General features: G+C 38.1%; 1 protein-coding gene across 1 annotated transcript in view; it reads left to right on the top strand.

The window, feature by feature from the left end:
- Window positions 1-15,019: 15,019 nt before the first annotated feature.
- The window catches only part of LOC113415857 (cadherin-12), an 817,727-nt gene continuing 809,343 nt past the window's right edge, over window positions 15,020-23,403 (top strand). The window contains exon 1 of the mRNA XM_087961174.1: window positions 15,020-15,306. The gene's annotated coding sequence lies outside the window, so the exon portion shown is untranslated. The remainder of the gene's footprint in view (window positions 15,307-23,403) is intronic.

Genomic DNA, 23,403 nt, shown 5'->3' with positions numbered 1-23,403 from the left:
ACAACTCACAGTGAAGACTGAAGTCCCTAGCCCAGTCCCAATCTTATTACAATATTTGACCTTGTTGCACAATGCAATGGCCCGCAATACTATGTTGACATGAAGTTATTTTTTGTTCAGAAGTCTGACAGTCCACGGATAGAAACTGTTCTTCAATCTGTTGGTGTGGCTGGCTATGCTTCTATATCTCCTACCTGATGGTAAGAGAGTGAAGAAGTGCTGACCAGGATGTGAGTCGTCCCTGAGAATTTTCCTCACTCTTCTAAGGCAGCGAACCCTAGCGATGTCATCTAGTGGTATCAGGGAACAGCCCACGATGTTTTGTCCTGTGCTCACCACCCTCTGTAAAATGTCTTTCTATCCACAGCTGTCAAGCCAGCATATCACATTGTAATGCAATATGTAAAGATGCTTTCTATTGTGGACCGGTAAAAGGAGGTCATCAGGCATTGTTCCACTTTATTCTTTCACAAGACCCTAAGGAAATGGAGTCTCTGTTGGGCTTTTCTGGCCACTTGGGTTGTGTTAATTAGGTAAGATCTTCGCTGAGATAGACTCCCAGGAATTTAAAGGAGGAAATCTGTGCACACAGCCCCCCTCGATGTAAATTGGGGTGGGTTCCTCTCTTTTCTTCCAGAAGTCTAATACCATCTCCTTAGTCTTGCTGATGTTTATGTGCAGGTTGTTTTCTCGGCACCATGAAGATAATTTTTGAACCTCCACCCTGTATGCTGTTTCGTCTCCACCTGTAATGAGATCCAATACTGTAGTATCATCTGCAAACTTAATGATCAAAGTGGATGGGTCACATAATCATGTGTGTACAGTGAATGCAGGGACTGAGCAGACAGTCCTGTGGGCTAAGCTTCAGGGAGGTGGATGTGACAGACCCAGCCCTCACTGTTTGTGGTTGGTCCCTCCGGTTGCAGATGGAAGAGGGAAAATCCAAGTCAGTCAGCTTTTTGATAAGAATGCTCAGCAGGATAGTATTGAAGGCCGAGCTATAGTCAATGAAAAGCATCCTGACATAGTTTCCAGGTTTCTCCAGATGGCTCACTACAGAATATAAGGCAGTAGCTATGGTGTCATCTGTCTACCTGTTCCCCCTGTAGGCAAACTGATGTTTGTCAAAGTCTGGTGGGAAGAATGTCCTAAGGTGTTGGAGAACCAATCTTTTGAAGCATTTCATCACTAGTGATGTTAACGCAATAGATCTGTAGTTATTTAGACAGTTAATTGCTGTTTTCTTGGGGACTGGGAAAATAGTGGCTGTTTTCAAGCATGATGAAACACAGGCTGTTTGCAGGGAGATGTTAAAGATCTTTGTCACGACCCCTGCTAATTGATCGGCATAAGTCTTTCCCACTATCCCCAGCATCCCAGCTGGACCTGCAGCTTTACTGGGATTCACAGCCTTCAGTGCAGCTCTCACTTGATGTTTGTATAGGGTGAGTGGCTGGGAATCAGAAAGTTAGCAGGCAGAGGCTACGGGGTCTGATCTTTTCATCTCATAGCAAGCGAAGATGTTCAACTCATCTACCAACGACGCATCAGCATTGACCGTGTTCCTCATGTTGCCCTTATAGTTAGGTGCTGCAGTCCCTGCCACACTTGCTTCAGGTTGTTATCTGCTAGGTGGTTCTCCACCTTATATTTGTATTGTTTTTTTGCCATCTTAATAGCAATAGCAATAGCACTTAGACTTATTTACCACTTTATAGTGCTTTTTACAGCCTGCTCTAAGCAGTTTACAGAGGTTTACAGAGTCAGCCTACTGCCCCCAACAATCTGGGTCCTCATTTTACCCACCTCAGAAGGATGGAAGGCTGAGTCAACCTTGAGCCTGGTGAGATTTGAACTGCCAAATTGTAGGCAGCTGGCTGCAGCAGAAGTAGCTTGCAGTACTGTACTCTAACCACTGAGCCACAGAGGCTCCTGCCTCTTCTAAGGTTTGACCTGGCCTCTCTATATATATCCCAGTCCCCTACCTTAAAGGCAGAATCCCGGGCTCTCAGAAGTGGCCGTACCTCAGTAGTCATTCAATTCCCATAGACTCTGATGCATTTGTCCGTTGTTACACTGTCAGTGCACACTTTGATGTAAGAGAGTACAGCATCCTTGTATTCATGCAGGTCTTGATGTTCAAATACACTCCACTCATTGGTTTCAAAACAGTCCTGCAACTGACTGAGAGCACCCTCTGGCCAGATTTTAATCATCATCATGACTGGCTGAGTTCTTTTCTTGAGAGGGACATACTTCGGGCCTGACAGAAGTCAAAGATGGTCAGATGTACCCAGGTGGGGGAGGGGGATTATTCTATATGCCTATTTCAGGTTAGAGTACACACGGTCTAAAGTATTCTTCCCTCTGGTGGAAAATTGCACATACTGCACAAACTTAGGGAGAACTGTCTTTAAACAGGTTTGATTGAAGTCCCCAGCCATGACAAGAGTGCCCTCTGGGTAAGTTTACTGCTGCCTGGAGATGACATCATATAGCTTAGAAAGTGCCGCACTGACATTGGCATCAGGTGGAATATAAACAGCTATAAAAATTATCACAGTGATTTCTCTAGGTAGATAAAATGGTCTACATCTGACAGTCATCAGTTCCACATCTGGGGAGCAATACATATAAACTACTCTGCTGTTAACACACCAGTCACTGTGTATATAGATACAGAATCCTCCTCCCTTGCCCTTACCGGAGTCGCCATTTCTATCAGAGCGATAAATGACTCAGTTTGTCAACTCCACTGCTGTATTGGGTATAGTTGGGTGTAGCCAGGTCTCTGTTACAATCATCACACAGCTTTGGGGGAAAAGCCTGCTTGCTGCCACCTGCAGCTCTAATTCATCAATTTTGTGGATGAGGGATCTAGCGTTGCTCAAAAAGACACTTGGCAGCGCTAGTCTATGGGTCTTCTTTTGGAGCTGAGTCAACAGACCAGCTCTACAGCCGTGCTTTTGTTTCCACTCCTTTCGCCCCGACCCTCCATGGAGATCCTGAAGCCTCACTATGTAGTTCAGTATGTTGTGGGACTGCTGAAAATCTCTGGTAATCCCGGATTGACTTGCAAGCCCGATATTTAGAAGCTCTATGCGTGTGTAAGCAAATTTTGCTCCTTGCTCTACACTGTGCACACACATCGATACACACATCATTCCAAACACCACACATTAATACTGGGAACTCAGGGCCACTGCATGTGAACACGCTGACGTCTTGGTGGCAAAAAGGCAGGATCAGGAAGGTGGTGGGGAGAAAAGCAGCCTAACTGCCTGTCTGATGGCAGAAAGGCATGATCAGGAATTGGGATGGGAGGAAAGCAGCCTAACTGCCTGTTTGGTGGCAGAAAGGCAGGATCAGGATCTGCCTCTTTGAAATCTGTACTTCTGGTAGTTCTCGATCCACATACTCTTGGAGCCTAGCTTGTAGGATTTTTAGCATAATTTTACTAGCATATGAAATGAGTGCAATGGTGCAGTAGTTTGAACATTATTTGGCATTGCCGTTCTTTGGAATTGGGATGTAAACTGACCTTTTCCAATCCTGTGGCCACTATTGAGTTTTCCAAATTTGCTGGCAAATTAAGTGTAGCACTTTTACTGCATTGTCCTTTAAGATTTTGAATAGCTCAGCTAGAATACTGTCACCTCCACTAGATTTGTTGTTGCTCAGATTTCCTCAAGGGCCATTTGACTTCAGATTCTAGGATGTCTGGTTTGAGGTCAGTGACCACCCCATCATGGTTATCAGGGACTTTAAGCTCATTCTTATATAGTACTTCTGTGTAATTTTGCCACCTCTTCTTAATCTCTTTTGCCTCTGTTAGGTCCCTGCCATTTTGGTCCTTTATCATGCCAATCTTTGCATGAAACATTCCCTTCATATCTCAAATTTTCTTGAAGAGATCTCTGGTCCTCCCTATTCTATTGTTTTCTTCTATTTCTTTGCCCTGTTCATTTAAGAAGGCATTCTTATCTCTTCTAGCTATTCTCTGGAATTCTGCATTCAATTGGGTGTATCTTTCTCCTTCTCTTCCGTTCTTTCCTCAGCTATTTGCAAAACTTCCTCAGACAGCCATTTTGCTTTTTTGCATTTCTTTTTCTGTGGGATGGTTTTAGTTGCTACCTCTTGTACAATGTTGCGAACCTCCATCCATAGTTCTTCAGGCACTCTATCAGATCTAATTCCTTAAATCTATTTGTCATTTCTACTGTATATTCATCAGGGATATGATTTAGTTCATACCTGAGTGGCCTACTGCTTTCCCCTATTTTCTTCAATTTAAGCCTAAATTTTGCAACAAGAAGCTCATGATCTGCTCCTGGTTTTATTTTTATTGACTGTATAGAGCTTCTCCATCTTTGGCTGCAGAGCATATAGTCAGTCTGATTTCTGTGTTGACTGTCTAGTAATGTCCATGTGTAGAGTCATCTCTTGGGTTGTTAGAAAAGAGTGTTTGTTATGACCATCATATTCTCTTGAGAAAATTCCATCATACTGTGCCCTGCTTCATTTTGTACTCTAAGGCCAAACTTGGCTGTTATTTCAGTTATCTTTCTACTTTAGCATTCCAATCCCCCGTGATGATAAGGACATTATTTTTTGGTGTTAATTCTATAAGGTGCTGTAGGGTTTCACAGAACCGGTCAATTTCATCCTCTTCAGCACCAGTGGTTGGGGCATAAACTTGGACTACTGTGATGTTGAATGGTTTGCCTTGGATTCGAACTGAGATCATTCTGTCATTTTGGGGATTGTATCCCAGTATTGCTTTTCCTATTTTTTTTTTATTGACTATGAAGGCTACTCCATTTCTTCTGAGGGATTCTTGCCCACAGTAGTATACCTGATGGTCATCTGAATTAAATTCACCCATTCCTGTCCATTTTGGTTCACTGATTCCTAAGATGTCAATGTTCAGTCTTGTCATCTCTTCATGTTCACAAGAGATGACAAGACTGAGCATCTAGAACAGCCCCAAAATATAAGAATAAAGCTGCCTGCATTGAAGCTTATTCCAAAGAAACAGCTAGCACAAGTGTTAAAAGATGGAAATATTGCAATATCAAAAATAAGCACAATCACTATAAGAAACAAACCAACTAATGTATAGCACATCTGCAATTATAACTGAATACCTAGGGTGCAAAATCAACAAAGAAGGAAAAAAGCCAAACAAACATTTTGCCATCAAAATGGAAGATCAGACTGGAAAATAAGATCAACAAGTTGAGATCACATTTAAGAAACTGAAGAACAGGAGGACCCAAGAATATTTAATCAAGAAATATCATTTGGAAACAAGGAAGATAAAGGAAGTTCTGGAAATAATAAAGCAGCAAATAATGGCTATAGCCAAGAAGAGCAGCAGATATGAAGATTGAATTGCAAATTATAGGCAGGACCTCCAATTTCAATCGAATCAGAAATGTTTCTACCAGTACCCCAGAGCTAGGACATAAAAGTTACCCATGTTCATTTGAATGAAATCATACAAGGTAGCTTAAAGCTGCATGAGGAAGAAGAATAAATATAGCTTCCCCTCTTTTTAATAACAATTGCAGAAAACCCTTTAAGAAAAAAAAAATGAAATAGAAGAAAAAGTCCAAAAAGCAGAGACTTTCAGAAGGACTATTTGGGGATTGGGAATGTAAGCCCAACTTACTTTGTTTGAGCTAAATAAATCTGGACCATGACTCATGATTACCACAAGGATGGAGGTGTACTATGACCGAAGGTACATTCTTTAAGAAAATTAAATCTGAGAAAAATGTTGAATCGGGTAAGAGTCTCTTTTAATGCTAATTGACTACCTATAAGAAGGGGAAATTCTTAAAAGTCAGTGACATTGCTGTGGCTATCCCTGTTAACAATATCTTGATGTCTCCCTAGTTGTCCAGTCCTCTGATCTTATTAAATCAAACATACTGTTTACACCTCATTTCATGCATTATTTTCTCTCTGATATTGGGAAATGTAAAGAGAATAAATGCAAAAGAACACATGTGGCCTATTCAGAATTTTCAAGGCTTTGGAATGAGAAAATTTATAAATCTTATACTTTTATAAATAAATGCAATTTCTCACTGAGTATAATCTTGATGAGATGTTTTCTTCATCTAGTGGTTGGATCTACTGCAAAGTCCAATCATGCTGGAGAAACAGGGTGGGCAGATAGGTTTTGCAATTATTTTCCATTGCATGTAGACATGGATTCCTCCTCTAAACCAACATTAGCAATAAGGGCAAGGAATGGGCATACTTCAATTCCCCATTTCCACCAGGGCCAATCTGAATCTGCATCAATGTCTTATAGCTGGCTCTACCACAGGAAACTGTTTACAGAGATGAGAAAAGCTACTGCAAATCAGCATTATTAATAAATGGAATACAATCACCTCAGATGGTCACTTAAACATAAGAAATAATAGAGGGGGTTAACTTCATATTTTTAAGTCCTGGCAACACAGGCAATTTTGTATTGGATTTTTAAATTTGAAATGTTGATGATTCAAGGTTATGTAACAATGGTTGTTATTGCTGTAATGTTACTTTAAAAAAAAAAGCTTAATGGGTTACAGAAAGGTTTTTTAAATCAAAAAGAAAATTAACAACTTTAGATCACATCGCACTGCTTGAAAATAAATAGAGTACTGAGGCTAAAAGGGAGGCTACCAAGTGAAAAGAAAACCTGATGAACAAAATAACTGGCAAAGCGATCGCATTAAAATAATCACTTGCAGTTAAATATATAGTATTACAGAAAATGAAACTTAAATGCATTGGTTATTTCTAGCTTTACCTTTATATATAGTAACTCATTTTCTGGAAGCAATCAGTCACTGTTACAATTTCTTTTAAAAAAAAATCCAATTGCCACCTCTCTATGTAAAACCCTAAAGGAGAAACATTACATATCAGGGCAGGAGATCACAAGGTAAAGATCCTACCATTCTCAGATTCGAACTATTGTCTAAATCATTATTTGTCTGAAACATAAATTATGGGCTATTATAATAAGACTGCTCTCTATATGAGATACACCTTTACATCTTTAAAACCCCAATTAGTCCACTATTGTTTGTCTTCAAGACAAATGTCTTATATAGTATTACCAAATCCATGTAGTGAAAATATATATATAACAAGTTAATGAGCAGTAATAGTTTGGGAACTCATGCTGTTTTGAAGATTAACGTGCTAAAGGTGTTATTGCTAATGCCTCTTGCTCAGACTGCTTGTAAATAGGATTTTTCATAAACAGATTTTTTTTATTTTATTTTATCAAAAGTAGCATATGTCTTTCAGGCATTCTCTTCTGAAAGGAAATTGACCCTGCTAAAGCAACCCCTGAATTTTCCAACACTTGGGAAAGCGCAAACTCAAACTGCACATGATCTCAAAGCTAAACCACATCTCTTTCACTTACGTGGAGTTACCATTTTGACCTTTCTTGTTATTTCTTCTGCAAATAAGAAGGGAATTTTAACATGGTCTTCCCCTCCCACAAATTTAATTCTTCAGCATAGGGGTTAGAAAAAGTAGCTGGTGAAAATGAATAATACACTACAAAAGTTCGCCTAGATGAACATCTTTTCTCTGCATTTGGGGCAGTCCCAGTAAAAATCAGACAAATTTTAGAACTGCAATACAAGAGGGCAAAAAAAAAATGTTGCTGTCTTGACATAAAGTATAGTCTGAATTTGAAAAGCACTAAACAGAACAGAATGTTATCAGCAAAACAAAACATGTACATTCCATACATTCATTCTGAGGCCAGTAAATATACGTGTCTGTAATATGCACCTGTCTAAAAACTATATATAGAATATGGAAATTGGTACTCTCTGCATTGCATGCATACTTACATGAAGTGAAGGTTCCAGAAATGTTTAGATGATAGCTAGAACAGGGTGGGCTTTTTTGTCCTTTCTTTAACCTACAAAAAAAACAAGTGACAAAATACTGTCATTTTGCCTTTTCTCATTCACATTCAGGCTTCTTAATTTCCAACCTCAGAATTAAAGATGTTTGAATCACAAGTAAATTAACTCTTTATTTATATTAATATTCCATCTGCTGATTATAGGAATATAGGAATATTCTTTTATTCTATGCAGGATTGTATTTTCTGGGAAAGTTGTCTCTTCTCTCTAAACAGAAACCCTCCACTGAAAAAAAAACTTTAACATTTCTACCTGCTAAAAGCAAGGTGTTGGGAGGAAAATGCTACTGAAATCCAAAATATTTGCTGAATATATTTAATAAGGTAAGAAAGAAAACAATAAGGAGAACTGTAGTAAAATTTAATTGAAGCTAAATTCCAAATTAAAATTATTAGTGAATGTTTAAAGTCACTACTCTTAGGCCTACCTGTTATACACAGCCTGGGCTGAAATCCAACTAGGAGTCCCGGCCTGCCCCTCTTTCCTTTAAAGACACTTTTTTCTCTCTGCATCACATTCACATGCACATACCACCCACCCCCACCACACACACATATACACTTCACAATTATTTCCCCCAGTTTTACTTAACGGCATAACAGCACAAACATTTCTTAGTGATCTCTTTTTTTTTAATGGGCTGTCTGTGGATTCTGCATTTACCTTGTTCCCTTGAGTTACACAGGGTTGAGTCATCTTTGCCAGTTGTGACATTGGAGGGCAGTCACATGACTGGCAATGACAACAGGGTAGACCTTGGCAATAGAAACGCCTACTGTAGTTTCAAGCTGATGTAGTATCCTGTCAGCTGAAGGATGGATAGATAGCAATTCAGCTGAACAGTGGTCAATGCCTAACATACAGAAAACACTTCAAACATGTATACTTCCTTTCCTTCCCCTTCCACTTCCCCTTTCCCCTTTCCCCTCTCTCACAGACAATTTCCCTCTCTCATATATACACATTTCAACCCATACCACAGGATTGCTGGGAAATAATTTAGTCTTTTTTGTCACTGGTCTTCATTCTCCCTTCTACATAGCTTTCCGCCTTCAGATCACTCTTTTCCTACTACCATTAGGGACTAGCAATTTAAGAGCAATCTCAAGAAGAGAGACTGGGAGAAAAAAAATGATGGTGGGAAGTATGCTATTCATAGCAGAAAAGAATATTTCCTTCTAACATTCAGGAAATTGGGCGTGTCAACAATTCTTGCTCCCCTACTGCCACTGTCATTTCCTAACCCTAATCCTGTTTCTTTGAGGCTTCACCAAGCCTATTTAAGAAGCAAAAAAAAATGGAGCCACAGAAAAATCTCAAAGTTGAACAGCAACAAACAACAGACATAGAAAAATGTAGCCAGAATGACAACATATACTCTGAGATCATGCTTTCTACGATTTTAAAGTAGAGGTGCTAACAGCATGTCTACACTTCAGGAACACATGAAATCTAGATAGTGGGGATTATTCCTAAATCTCAGGATAAAATGAAACAATTGCCTGTATGCCAGGATATTGAAAGTACAGAAACAACTTAGATGGTTCTTTTTTTTTTCTTTTTAAAAAAAGGGAGTTGGATATTGCGATACAAATCCAATCTGAAAATAAATATACCTTGAAATGATGGATGAGGATAAGTGGAGATGGGAAATAGAAACAACCATATAATGTTATTAGCCTACAAGCAGCTGTTCTGCTCTTTAGAAGGTATTATCTGGCAGATATTATGGTTTACTTTAAATGTATAATTGGCTTCTGACATCTTTCCAAGGGTTCTGTTGTCATGACGCAGGTGAGAAAATCTATTGGTAAGGATACTGATGATATCTACAGTACATGTGACCTTCACTTTGCCCTTCAAGGTTTTTTTCAATTTTGACTTTGAAATGCTTGTGCTAAATAAAGATTTGTATAGAAGATTTCTATATAATGTGAATTTCCATAGTGAAGGTGACATAGGAATTGTCCTTTGTGAAAAGAACATTGGCTCAGAAATCATATTGTATAGCATGAACGGTTCCTTTGTTGATATATTAAAGAATATTATGTAAACCTATCAGTATACCTAAGGGTTGCCCTTCTCTACTGCTGACTTCTGTGAACTGGAATAAAGTAGATATAGAACAATTGCTAAGAGATATCAACTCACATCTCCTACACACTGAACTCTTTTCATCAGTTGCCCAAGTGTATTGGAAATAACTCAAGCATATTGGAAAAGTTGAACTAAAACACATGTTATAATTCTTAATAGCAGTCGTGGGAGGGAGATTATGGTTCAAAACAGGGCAGAACCACAAAAGGCAAGAAATTAAAGATAATTTTCTCTAGTTGGCTTCTGCCTACCTGAATCTACTCTTTGCCTTATAATGTCAAACATGTGGATTATTCATTTTTTCCAACCCTGATGAATACTGAATGCAAGCATCAATTACAGGAACCAAAATAAAAATCTGGGGGTTGCCACAGGAGTTGATGGTCTCCCTCTCTTATTTCATATTTACATGAAACCACTGAGAAAACTGGTCCAGTGGTTTGGGATTCAGTATCATCAATATACTGATGATGCTCAGCTGTTATTGGATGTCTAAAAGACTATGGGATACCTCAACCTTGCAAAGGAGAGAAGTATAAGAATGAGACTCAATGTAATTCTGCTAGGCATAAATTATGCAAGTGATAGGTTCTCAAGAGTCTGATATATTACCTTACTAGCAATAAAGATATTTCTAAAAGTCTAAGAGGTTTTTGTATCCTGAGTTTGCCAACTTTTCAGAGCTTGACATAAACTTTACATCAGTGTCCCAAGCTAGATGCTGGTGACACTATTAATGTCCTATCTCAGCACCTGAAGGCTGTGAGGGTTTAGATGAGAGAGCATAGTCTTAAAATGAAACCTAGCAAGATTGGTTTACTGTTTGCCCATTAGGGTTCTCTGTCTCTAGTGATTCCTTTTGATGGTGGGGGGGTGGGGTGGGGAGAATTGGACTGGGATTTGACAGTCTTTGTAGACTTATGGTTCCTTCTAGAACAGAAGATGGAAACCGTGGCCAAAGGACCCTTTGCTCGGCTTTGGCTGGTCTGCCAGTTGTGGCCCTATCCAGAGTGGAAAGATCTTCTTACAGTGATTCATACCTTAAACACCATCTATTTAAGCTACTCAAAGATTGCAGTTCAGAATGCTGTGGCCCATTTCCTTTTAGGTTTCATGGGTAAACAGACTGAGAGGAAATATGGGACTTTGTTCCTTTGTAGGAAAACAGCAGCAAGACATGTACAGAGATGGAAGAACATACAAATTCCTACAACGGAAGAGTAGGTAGTGAAGTTAATAGAACTGGTCGAGATGGCAACATTGACTACTTTGATGAAAGAAAAGACTTCATCTAGTTTTGTTTCTACTTGGAGACCCCTTTTGGACTTTTTGTTTGAAAGTAAAATGAATGAAACTTTAATTCTGGGATTTGATTATTAGAACTGTTTATGATTATGAAAATACTCTGTTAATCTTTGTATAAGTATAAGGTTAATGCATTTTACATTAGTACTTGTACCGAAGAAAGTTGAAAGTTACTTTTTCTGTTTTTTCCCCACACTCCTAACTTTGCCTTTTTTCCTGATCTTTATTTTTCCCTAATTCCCCTTTATTTTGTTATATTTTATCTTTTGTGGAAACTCAATAAAGTTTTAATATTAATTTAAAAAATGATGTGGCCCATGTGCTGAACTGCATTCACCAATGGGAGCAATGACACCAAGGCTGTGGGCTCTACCCTGGTTAACAATAGGGTTCAGTTCTTGGTGCAGTTTTAAGTGTTGGAGTTGGCCTATAATGTCCTGCATAGTTTGGCACCTATTTAACTACAGGACTGCATTTGATTACTGCAGGGGTATCAAACTCACATTGTCATGGTGGTGTCACATGATGTATCAGGACTTTTTTCCCCTTCGCTAAATCAGGCATGGGCAGGCTTGATGCATCTGGCCCATGGGCTGGGAGTTTGACAGCCCTGGATTACTGGAATTGGCTCAACTAATTCCATCTACCCAGGAGAAACATTTATTTATTTATTTATTTTGATTTGTCAATCACTTACAAGATAATAAGTATAAGTACCGTATTTACAGCGTATAAGATGACTTTTTTTCGACCGCCCGAGCTCCGCTGAGGTATCCGGCTGGGGCTGTCAGGAGTTGTACTGCTGGCGCGGCTCCGCGGCTCCAGTCCCGCGTTGCCTCGGGAAGGAAAGGCAAAACCAGGAGCCGCTGCTACCATTGCAAAGCACCGCCGCGGCTCTTCCTTTTGCCTTTCCTTCCCGAGGCAACGCGGACGGAGCGCGGAGCGCGCCAGCGTAACAACTCCTGACAGCCCAGCCGATACCTCAGCGGAGCCGCGTGCGAGCCTCGTCCTTGGGAGCTGGGAGAAGGCACTGCTCTCGCTTCACGGATCTTTCCACGGTGCACAAAATGCCTCAAAAAAAAAAGTGCAAAAGTGGAAGGCGTGCGGAAGGGGAGAGTATATAACAAACTATATTTTGAGTGGAAATGTTGGGGGTCGTCTTATCGCGGGTCGTCTTATACGCGGCATATGGTATATACATAGTTATGAATACATGAAATGGGTACATATAAGAAAAATAAAAGAAACAATAGGACAGGGATGGTAGGCATCTTGGTGCGCTTATGCATGCCCCCTACAGACCATCTTAGGAAAGGGGTGAGGTCAATAGTAGACAGTCTAAGGTTAAAGTTTTTGGGGTTTGAGGAAGAAACCACAGAGTCAGATAGAGTATTCCAGACATTGACCGTTCTGTTGCTGAAGTCGTATTTCCTGCAATCAAGTTTGGTGCGGTTAACCTTGAGTTTGTATCTATTGTGTGCTCTTGTGTTATTATGGTTGAAGCTGAAGTATTCATTGACAGGTAAGTCATTGCAATGTATGATTTTATATACCATACTTAGATCAGACCGAAGACGGCGTAATTCAAGGTTTTCTAGGTCTAGAATTTCAAGTCTGGTGGCATAAGGTATTCTACAACGAATAGAGGAGTGGAGAACTCTTCTTGTGAAATATTTCTGGACTTTCTCAACTGTGCTAATATCAGATACGTAATGTGGGTTCCAGACTGATGAGCTGTATTCGAGTATTGATCTAGCAAAAGAGATTCCCTCTTTGGGAAAATGACAAGGAGCTTTTCATAGCTGCTTTTCAGTTATGGAGAATGTTCTTCAGGACAGCGTCCCATGGACATAGAGATGTTTTATAAATTGCCAAAATTCCTTCAAGATTGCAGTTGGTTAATGTGACTTAAATATGCAGAAATGGACATCACAATCAACAAGGGCTGAAGATGCATTAGATTAGAATAACAGATTACTGATTTCACTTCTTCCAACCAAATCTCCAGTCTTGGTCTTATCTTTCAGGGCTTGGGTGGAATTGGGCAACAGGGATTTTGTAAATACCAGATTAGCCTTCTAGACATAAACTTGGAAATTACATAAGGGACATGTTTAATTATTTCATATCTTAGTTACAGGATACAGTTCTTTACAAATTGATATTGCATGGCTGTTAGTAATAGTTTATAAAACAAAGTGGAACATCTTATTCACTCAAGAAAAAACTATGAATATGTGTTTGGGTTCATGTGTATATGAACTAGCCCTGTCTTTTGTAATAAATAAAAGAAATAAAATGTATGATGCCAGGAGTCAAGACTGACTTAAAGGATAGAGATGGAAATATGTCTTAAGCTATAATTTGACTAATTCAATATATTTTTTGGATTACTAAGGAGAATTAAAAGAATTAAAAGAGAGGGATCAATTTAAAGCAGACTACAGAAGGCAGGGAATTTTTTATGTGAGAAATATTATATTGCACCTAGTATCAGGTGAGCTGAGTACAATGATGATTACTTTTTTTAGGAACAATCCTTGTGTTGTGAATAACAAATCATGATGTTCTGTTTGCGGAAAAGTGTAAAATCTCGTATCTTTCAGTATGAACACATTTGGTAGCATTGCTCTAAGATCTCACGGCAAAAGCTTTTATTGCAGTTTTCCGAGCAAAATAACATGTAACTTGTCTATAATAACTGCAAATATATTCAACACTGTCCATTTACATAAACAGCACAACATTTGAAAAACATACCTAGGCAGGATTACAGTAGCAGTCTCTGCATAAGATTTCCATATAAAGGGAATATGTCATTTACAAAATAGTGTTGTTGTGACTTCTTTCTTTAATGTCCCCGGTGCCTTCTCTTATTTGCACTCCAGATCCTTTAACTAGAAATGCCATCTGGAAGGCAGCCTTCAGTGTGAAAGTGATCATAAGAGATATTCCCCCCCCCCTTCCTTCAGTGGTTGAAAAACAATTTGCGGAGCAATACAGGAACAGATAGAGCAATTGGGAGAAATCAGTGGAAAGTCCATGGACTCAGAAACAGAATTGTGTGTTCCTTAGAAAGTGCTGAGCTAGATGAGGTAGCAAAGATCTCAGCTTGAACAGCCTTTGAGTTTTAAAGGAGAAAAATACAGCGCTCGGGGGACTTAATTATATGGGGTGGTCAAATGGAATGCTAATACATGTGTTATATAAAACCCAATTCACAATGTATGATTTTTTTTTTTCGTATTGACGAGAGAGGGACGGTTGGAGGTCAGCAAGATCCGAAGCACTGTGGATCCTGTTTGAGCCTTTTGCGTTAAGGCACTTTTCTCCTTCAAAGATGCCAGCTGGGGGCTTAGTCAAGGCATCTCATCAGGCAAAATAATAGCGAAGCTGGAAAAGTCTCTCGCTCGCTCTCTCGCGCGCACACACACGCAAATTGAGAGGGGTTTGAGTTATCTAGCAAGGGGATAAGATTAATTGTCCCCCTTCGCTCACAACTAATAACCTCTCCAATACATGGTTTGCGTTGTTTCTTTTTGAGGGCGGGTGACAGGAGGGGGGGGGAGGGTAAACCCTCGGTACCTATTGGCTGGGCTATATCAGCTGCAGTTTAGCTCAAGCTGCTGCTAAAGAGCTGTATTGATCTGAAGCGTAAACGTGTAGAGAGAGCCGGAGAGAGTGGGAGAGCCCGGAGCCAGATTCCCCGGTCATTTCTGAGAAGAAAGAGGACCTCGGTCAAAAAGAACGTGGCTTCAACCTGTCTGCTCTATCTTCCTTTCTCATCTGTTCGGTGAACGGGAAAAAAAAAAAAAAGGTCTCTGTGGAGAAAGCAGTTTCTTGCTACGGTGGAGTAGAAGCAAGATTCTCTTAGCAGAAGCTGCTGTTATATATTAGCGCTGCTTCCGCTGCTTGTTTCTCTTACAGCTGCAGTTTCGTACAGCAGGTAAGCCTTTTTTTTCCCCAAGTAAAACTAAATCAGGGGAATTAAACAGATGGTTTCAGCATCCTGAATCCAGGATGTGTCACTGCTGCATCGCTAGATAATATAGGACATTGCAAACTAGAGGAGAAGGCATCTGTCTGTTGCTAGCGAAGGTTATCCCACCAACGGTGAAAAACGAAAACTTGAATAAGTTCTAAGGAAAGTGGACAAGACTTAGGAAGACAGGCTACATCATTTGAAATGAGGAAGGGTAGGCTGTGAGGTAACAAAGGATTTTCCTCTCCCTAATGTATAGATATACGGATACTCATTATCAATTGTCATTATGTAGCTCAGAGAGCAATTACAAATATTTAGCTTTCCTTTTTAACCCAACTGCAGTCTTGTTCTACAAATTAAGTGCTGTCCATTACTGGAATTAGGATTTTTGATGTGACTTTAAGCATTCTGATGCTTTTAAAAAAACGAAACAAATTGATGGCAGATATTTGGGTGCTAAGATGTTGATCTTTCAATTAAGGAAGGTATGGGGGGGGTGGAAGCAAAGAAAAAGAGCTTGAGAAAACTTTTTTTGTGTGCATCTGATTGAAAATTACTTGTAGTTTTCCAAACAAATCTTAATTCAGCTAAAGTAAATAAGATTTGCAAGGTCTGAGATCAGACTGCCAGCTCCTTTTTCCATTTATCTTGGCTAAATAAATTACCTGGCAATAGACTACTCATCCCTCTTTTTTCAATTAGCCTGATATGAATGAAGTGTAAACATTCCAGAAAGCCCTCTTTTCAGATGCAAAATATTGAGGTGAGAAAGTACAGGTGCCTTTCACTTTCTGCCTGGGTGTGTATAATTTTATTCTCACATCAGAAATGGGATTCACAGTTCTGTGACTTTAATAGCTTGGTAGTCAGGTTTATTTCTTTCCTCCCAGATCATGTGTGCATATATTTTCCAAATTAACATTCTCACCTAAAAAGAAGTGGACAGTGGATTTTTGTATTGAGGTTCCGTTGTTTGTTTGTTTTTGTTTTTTTGACAACAGTTGTTCCTTCTTTGGTTTGTTTTGGTTTTGGTTTTGATACACACTAGAATGAATCCACTCAATGATCAGGAGAAAAATAGGCTCTGCTTGATGCTGGAAGAAAACCAAAAAGCCATCTGAATTTTCCTTTGCTCCATGGTTTTTCAACTTCCAGCGTAATGAACAAAAGCCTTCTAATGATAGGGAGACCAAGCAGGTGTTAAAAGCAAGCAGTGCAGTTTTCAGAGAATACACTGGATTTTGGAGAGAATGTGATGAAGAACAAATGTTCTGCACAGAAAGCAGGAGTTAAGAATTCATGCAGAGGATTTCTGAAATGGTCAGGGAATCTTTCTTCTCCATTAAGACCAGATTAAGATGTTTCAGTGGTTGCCACTTAGGATCGAGGGGGGGGGTTTCTCAGGTTTTATAACCAGAAAGAAGCCAAATGGTTTTGCAACCACAATCCCAGGCAGTTCAATGAAGAACTGATTTAGAGTCCCCTGCAATCCTAATATTTAAATTTGGTTTGTGTTCACATCTACCAATGGGTCCTTGCTCACAACAGGTACCATAATATATTTTGCCTATTCATATTAATGTGGGTAACACAACTAATAGTTGAATATGGAAAGCTACATTGGAGGAAAAAAATAACTTTTTTCCAAACCCCCACCCCTTATATTTTGCTCCTCCCACTTTTGTCTTGAGGGGGTATTTGAGATTATTTTGAAGATCTCTGTGGCATTCCTCCAGGTCTGTGGCATTTTCTGTCTCTTTTGCTAGATTGAGCAGCAGCTGGAGTCTAAGATCTCCCACAGCTGATGTTCTATTCACTGTGGCAGAAGGAAGTTCTGCTCACACAATGTGAAGGTCCTGCTAACTCATCCACTCCTTCAACTATACAGCTAACTGCCTGCAGCCCTTCATTATGATTGTTCGTTAGAACTGTGTAATTGCTGGTGGTACATCTACTCTGGGCTTTCTCCTGCCTTCCGGATAAATTTCTCCTTTGCTTGCCAAACTAAAAGCAAGGATGTTTCAGTGACCAGTAGTGGATTGAAATGGTCTGGAGATTTATTCAATAAACTATTTACTTTACTCACAGTGACCCAAAGCATAGCAGGATTTGCAGTATAGTTCAAAGTTAGAAGGAAATTCACCTAATTGGATTTCATGTAAAATTCTGTTCCACTCAAACTATTAAGTAGCATGTGCTGCTTCTTTACCTCCCAATCCCAACTATATTTACTTAAAATAATTTTCACAATATTAACCACTAATAGGCCCAGGTGACTTTTTTCCAATGTTGCGTGATCTAATATAGTTTTTGTCTTTTATGTGCGACCTTGGCAACACCAAGAAATCTAGAATTGTATAGAAAGAACAAAAGCCTGTGATATTATCTCCTCTGGAATTTATCAAATTCTAATCTATACTGAGGAGACTTTCATGGGACCTGAAGTTTCTACCAGATATACTTTAGCAATGTGGTTATTTCCCCTTCCATAATTACACAATTGTTGCCTGGATAAGTGCTTAATGAGATTGCATAATAGGTAATCTTCAACTTATGATCATTTGTTTAGTGATCTTTCAAAGTTATAATGGCACTCAAAAGAGTTATTTATGACTTTTGCACACTTATGACCATTGCAGGATCTAAAGTCAAGTGATCAAAATTTGGATGCCTAGCAACTGGTCTGTATTTATGATGGTTGCAGTATCCTGGAGTCTCTTGAACAGCTTCTGCAACCTTCTGACAAGCAAAGTCAATGAGGAAACTAGATTCACTTAACAAATGTGTTACTAGCTTTATATATTAACAATTATGGAAAGAAAGGTTATAACATGGGACAAAATTCATTTAACAACTGTCTTGCTTAGCAGCGTAAATTTTGGGTTCCGTTGTGGTAAGTTGAGGATTACCTATAATCATTTAAACAAAATAATATTCTTGGCAAGTTTAAGACTTGTGGACTTCAATTTCCAGAATTCGTGAGCTAACATGACTGGAGGAGGAATTCTGGGAGTTGAAGTCCACAAGTCTTAAAGCTGTCAAGTTTGAAGATCCCTGTTCTAGTCAATGGAATAACTGATTTACACTGGATTATCCCCTTATATATAGAAAGTTGTTGGTTTGAAATCCAGTAAATTAAAAAATATTTTCTTCTGTGCTTTTTTTTTAATCCAGCAGTTCATCCAGCAGTTCATTCAAAAATTTAACAATTTGTTTAAAAAAAATCTGGATTTCAAGGCAAGTGTTGTAAGCATTGTACTGTATTATAGCATCATTCATGGTAAAGGAAGCTGTCAAAGATATTAGAGACAAGGGTAAGTATTGACTTAGCTGGCGAGACATTCCTATATCAATCTGTAGCATACTTTCCCAACAGAAATATTTGCTATAACCTGAAGACTATATTTTGGAAGTTGTACAGAAAAATGCATACTAGCAGAGAATGAAGAATTAATAGAGAGTAACAACATCCATCAACCAGTAAGCTCTCAGACTCTGATAATTCTTTCCAAACTTCAGTAAGAAACACCAAAAATGAATGCTAGCATAGATTGCAATATTGTAATTGGGCATCTTCACATGCTGCACAGGATAAACTGTTACATGAGTATGAAACAATATCCTAGGAATTATCTTGACAATTATCTATCTCTATGGATTTGGTGTATATAATTTTAAAGATAAGTCTCAGATGATTCAGGTGATGGACCATTAATAATTTATCCAATGACCAATCTGACTCCCCGGCTTTGTGCATTTTTATTGGGCCTGATTTGATTTCAGTTGAATAGTTTTAAAGCAGCTTTAAAGCAGATCATTTTGTTGTTGCTTTTATTCAAAGAAAGTCGACTCTTTATTGTAATAGCTTTTCAGAAGATGAAAGTATGGTTCCTAGATAAAAAACGGGGTGATTTTCTACATATTGTTAGGATGCAACTGAGGATAATGGATTGGACTCTGTCAAACTTGAAAGATGATGGGGTTGCCTATCTCTACTCTTGATTTAAGAGTATTTCATTTGGAACATGCTCATGATTTGTATTTCATTTACAGACAAATTGATTTGTGTTTCAGAAGAATATGGGTAATAACAAACTCCACTTTTTATAATAACTTGTAATAATGTATGTATACTAAACTTAATAACAAATAAAAATAAATAAATCCATAATTTTATAATCATGAAATATTATTCAAGCATGGTTTTGCATATTTGTCAGGAAATTGGAAGACAAGGTTGTTGAGATGATGTTAGAATTCCTACGTAGCTATATGTAATTCCTTCATTTGGATTAGGGGTACCCTTTATTTTTGGCTGGGTCTTCTTTCTACATTCTAATAGGATTCAGATATATTGAAATATAATAGGTGCTATGCCTTCCCTTCCTCTGTGACTTTGACAATGTAATTTCAACATGATCCATACAGTTTCCACATAATTCAATTATTTTTATGAATTTGGCAGCTTTGGGACCCAGTTTTTCAAAAGGCAGGAGCCCTGATCAGGGTGGAGAAATGAATCAAGTGAGGTAAAGTCATTTCTCACCTTTGGACAGCCTATGTTTATTTTTCCATTTTCCTGAAAAATTGAGTATATGGTTTTAAGGCTTTATTATAACATAGCACAATACAATAGCAATAGCACTTACACTTATATACCATTTCATAGTGTTTTACAGCCCTCTCTAAGCAGTTTACAGAGTCAGCATATTGCCCCCAATGATCTGGGTCCTTATTTTACTGACCTTGGAAGGGTGGAAAGCTGAGACAACTTTAGCTGGTCGGGATTGAACTCCTGGTAGTGGGCAGAGTTAGCCTGCAATACAATACAATATAATCTTACATTATTATTTTTTACCTAGAAATCCATGTCAGAAACTGTGGACTAATATAAAACCTTATTCTTTCCATTCCTAAGTTAAAACATCCCACAGCAGGGAGCTGAATATGAACTACCAATAGAAGTACAGCATCAATGTTATGAAGTTAAAATAGGTCTCAGATTCAAATACAGATAGTCTTCACTTAACAATGATAATTGTAATAAGCAACTCCATCACTAAGAGACATGGGTATTGAGTGAAGCATAACTATGATGGACTTAAAACGTCACTTCTGCCACAGTCATTAAACAAATCATCTACAGCGATTGAGGGAGACATCGTGTGACTATAACTTCAATGACTGCTGGCTTGTCCATTGTCTCTGCTTGTTGGAAGCCAGCTGTTCAATGCACAAATGACCATTAATCATGTGACCATAAGCTGCAGCAACAATCATAAGGATAATGATTGGTAGTAAAGTTACTTTTTCAAGCACCATTATCACTTTGACCGGTTGCTAAATAGAGTAGACATTAAATCAGGACTACTTGTATATATTTTATTTTGGTACATCCTGTGATCTACCAAAACAACAAGTTCTAGAAGCACAAAATTTCTGGAGGAGTATTCGAATCAGTTACTGCTTGAGTTTGATATACATCTCCGCTAAATCAGTTTTTAACCATAAGAAATTATAAAGAAACAAAAGCAAACTAAAAATGAAAACCATTGTAAAAACTATTTCATATTTTAAAATATGGTAATAAAGAAAAATTATGAATATTACACATACATAATTCAAATATTTTTACCTGCATTTACTGACTTCTAACCTATTGATCTGTAATGTTCTGGGAGTAGTTTTGAATATGAAAATATCTCTTTTAGCTATTCTTTCTTTTTTATATACCACAATTGTCTCATAGAAGTGCCTCCTCTTTAATGAAATGTTTACATAAAGTTCCAAATACAGAAACATTTTTCAAAAGTATAATATAATTTGATATAATGTACCTATCATGCTCATGGTACAGCAAAGCCACTTTCCATACACATTAGTGATGTTTTATGACATGTGGTCAAACACTTTTAAGAAGGACTATTGTCAAAATGTCAGGGTCATCAACTACTCATAATAATGACAAATTATTAAATGCTGCCTAACTCCAAGTGACTCTAAATGGTTTATAAATTGTTAAGAACATTTTTTTGGGGGAAAAAGAAACAGTACAAACTATGTAGAGCAAAAAGGAATAAATAAGGCAAAGAAAACAAACATAGTTGGGAACATCTTGAACAATAGCTGATATAGATGTTTAGATTTTCATATACAGTTCCTTCATGTGAAGCTCAGTTCCTGGTAACTTCATGAAAGTGACTCATGCAGTATTTTTGATTACAATATATAAGTGTCTTGAAATAGCCTCACAATATTTTGTTGACTTTCTTGTCTAGCTTATAGGCTTGGGATTTCCTATCCAAGCAGTTTCTTATCCAAGCTTGATGCCTTTAAGCTTTGAAGTCCAGATAAGGTCAACCAAGCACTGTCCCCCATTTTATCCACCAGCTATTTGGGGGAAAATCTCCATAAAATCAAATACAGTCCCCTTCTCTGCCAGCAACTCTAAAGCAAGATTAACAATAGAGAACTGGACCCCTCAGACAGTATCTTCAAAGGGCAGGAAGCCTTTCTGTTTGTGATCAGAAGAGTATGAAGTTGAAGACCTGATATAATATAAAATAGGAACATATTGTCTAATCTAGAAATGCAACTGCAGAAAATTACTAAAGTGCCTGGGCCTCATTAATCTCCATAAAATATGTCATACATCAAGGGTGGGAGAAAAGCAGATGTAGTAACCAAATGTGAAAAAGAAAAGGTTTGTAAGATATTTTAAAATCAATGAAGTCTAACCACATTTTATTCAGTTAAAGCATCTGTGGATTCTTCTTAACATTTCCAAGGCAGTACCATATTAGGAAACACAATATAATAACCGATCATACTATTGGGTATAGTAAAATGCACTAGGGATTCAACAGCTAAGAAAATCTTATCTTTCCAATATGTGAAATATGAAAGAAGGACCAACTCTCTGGAATAGTGATTCACAAACTGTGTCTGTAGTAAGGGACCAAATGGCCCAATCTCCCTCCATTCATCAACTAGTGTCTACCTATTACCCAAGCCTCCCCACATTCACTGTCAGTCAAGAAATCACAGCGTCCTTCCAGATCTGTTGCAACATCCCCATGTTTATTACCAGTTAGCTCCTTTAATATTGTAGTACTCCTCTCCTATAGTTCATATTGCTTTCCCTTAAGTTGGATATCAATCTTCTGGTACAAGAATAGGAACTGCATGATTCTGCTCATTGATATAAAAGATATGGTATTCAGGGAATGCTACTGAAGATCTTTACAATGAAATTTGTACTAAAAGCTGCTATTAAATAATATGGGGTGCGTGAAATTATTTTGACAAGTAAATAATCTTGGATTAATTTATTGGTAGAATACTTGGTTTAAAAGGGCCTTTCAAAATGGAGGAGATGAAAAGGTATGCACAAATGCAACTATAACTGTTATTTTTCCCCCTGAAAAAAATGTGCCTATGTCCTTAAAAATTGAAAATGTGATTTAATTAGGCGGTTTCCATATTTTCTTAACGTTCATTTAGTGATCATAAATGCAGAATGTCAGAGAAATGCTGCCCTAGGGGAGAATTATTTATTTGAGATTCTGCAGGATAGCATTTACTTTATGCAGAGAAAGAAGACTCCTGCCATAAATAGACTTTCAGCTTTGTATCTAGAAATGGATCAGAAGCAATGGTGATCTATTCTTTCTCTCTAATCCCACTAAGCAGCCTAATGATTGTGGTTTGAATAATATGTGGTCTCCAAACCTCCGAAAAAGGCATCACAATCTACAATACATTACAACATCTAACCTGATATTATAAAAGCATGGATAGTAATAACTATTTCTATTCAGAGTCTGGGTCTGGCATTCTAGAATTAGCTGGCAAAACAGTATTAATTTGGACTTTTCTAAATGAGTTGATCTAGACTAAATATGTGTTTTGGGTTGTAAATATTGTTGACAAACTCTAAGTTCATTCTGTTCAGATAGGAAATGAATTCAACCATCACATTAAAAAAAACCACATCAATTTTCTTCAGCCAATTTTAGCTGATTAGTTCTATGTTGGGGCTGCATCCTAACTGGTTTG

This window comes from Notechis scutatus, chromosome 3 (assembly GCF_049901735.1).
Source record: "Notechis scutatus isolate UNSWTSFEM ecotype Mainland chromosome 3, rNotScu1.2, whole genome shotgun sequence".
Classification (NCBI taxonomy): domain Eukaryota; kingdom Metazoa; phylum Chordata; class Lepidosauria; order Squamata; family Elapidae; genus Notechis; species Notechis scutatus.
Note: the sequence above shows the minus strand (reverse complement) of the source record. Positions and strands in the feature narration are given on the sequence as shown.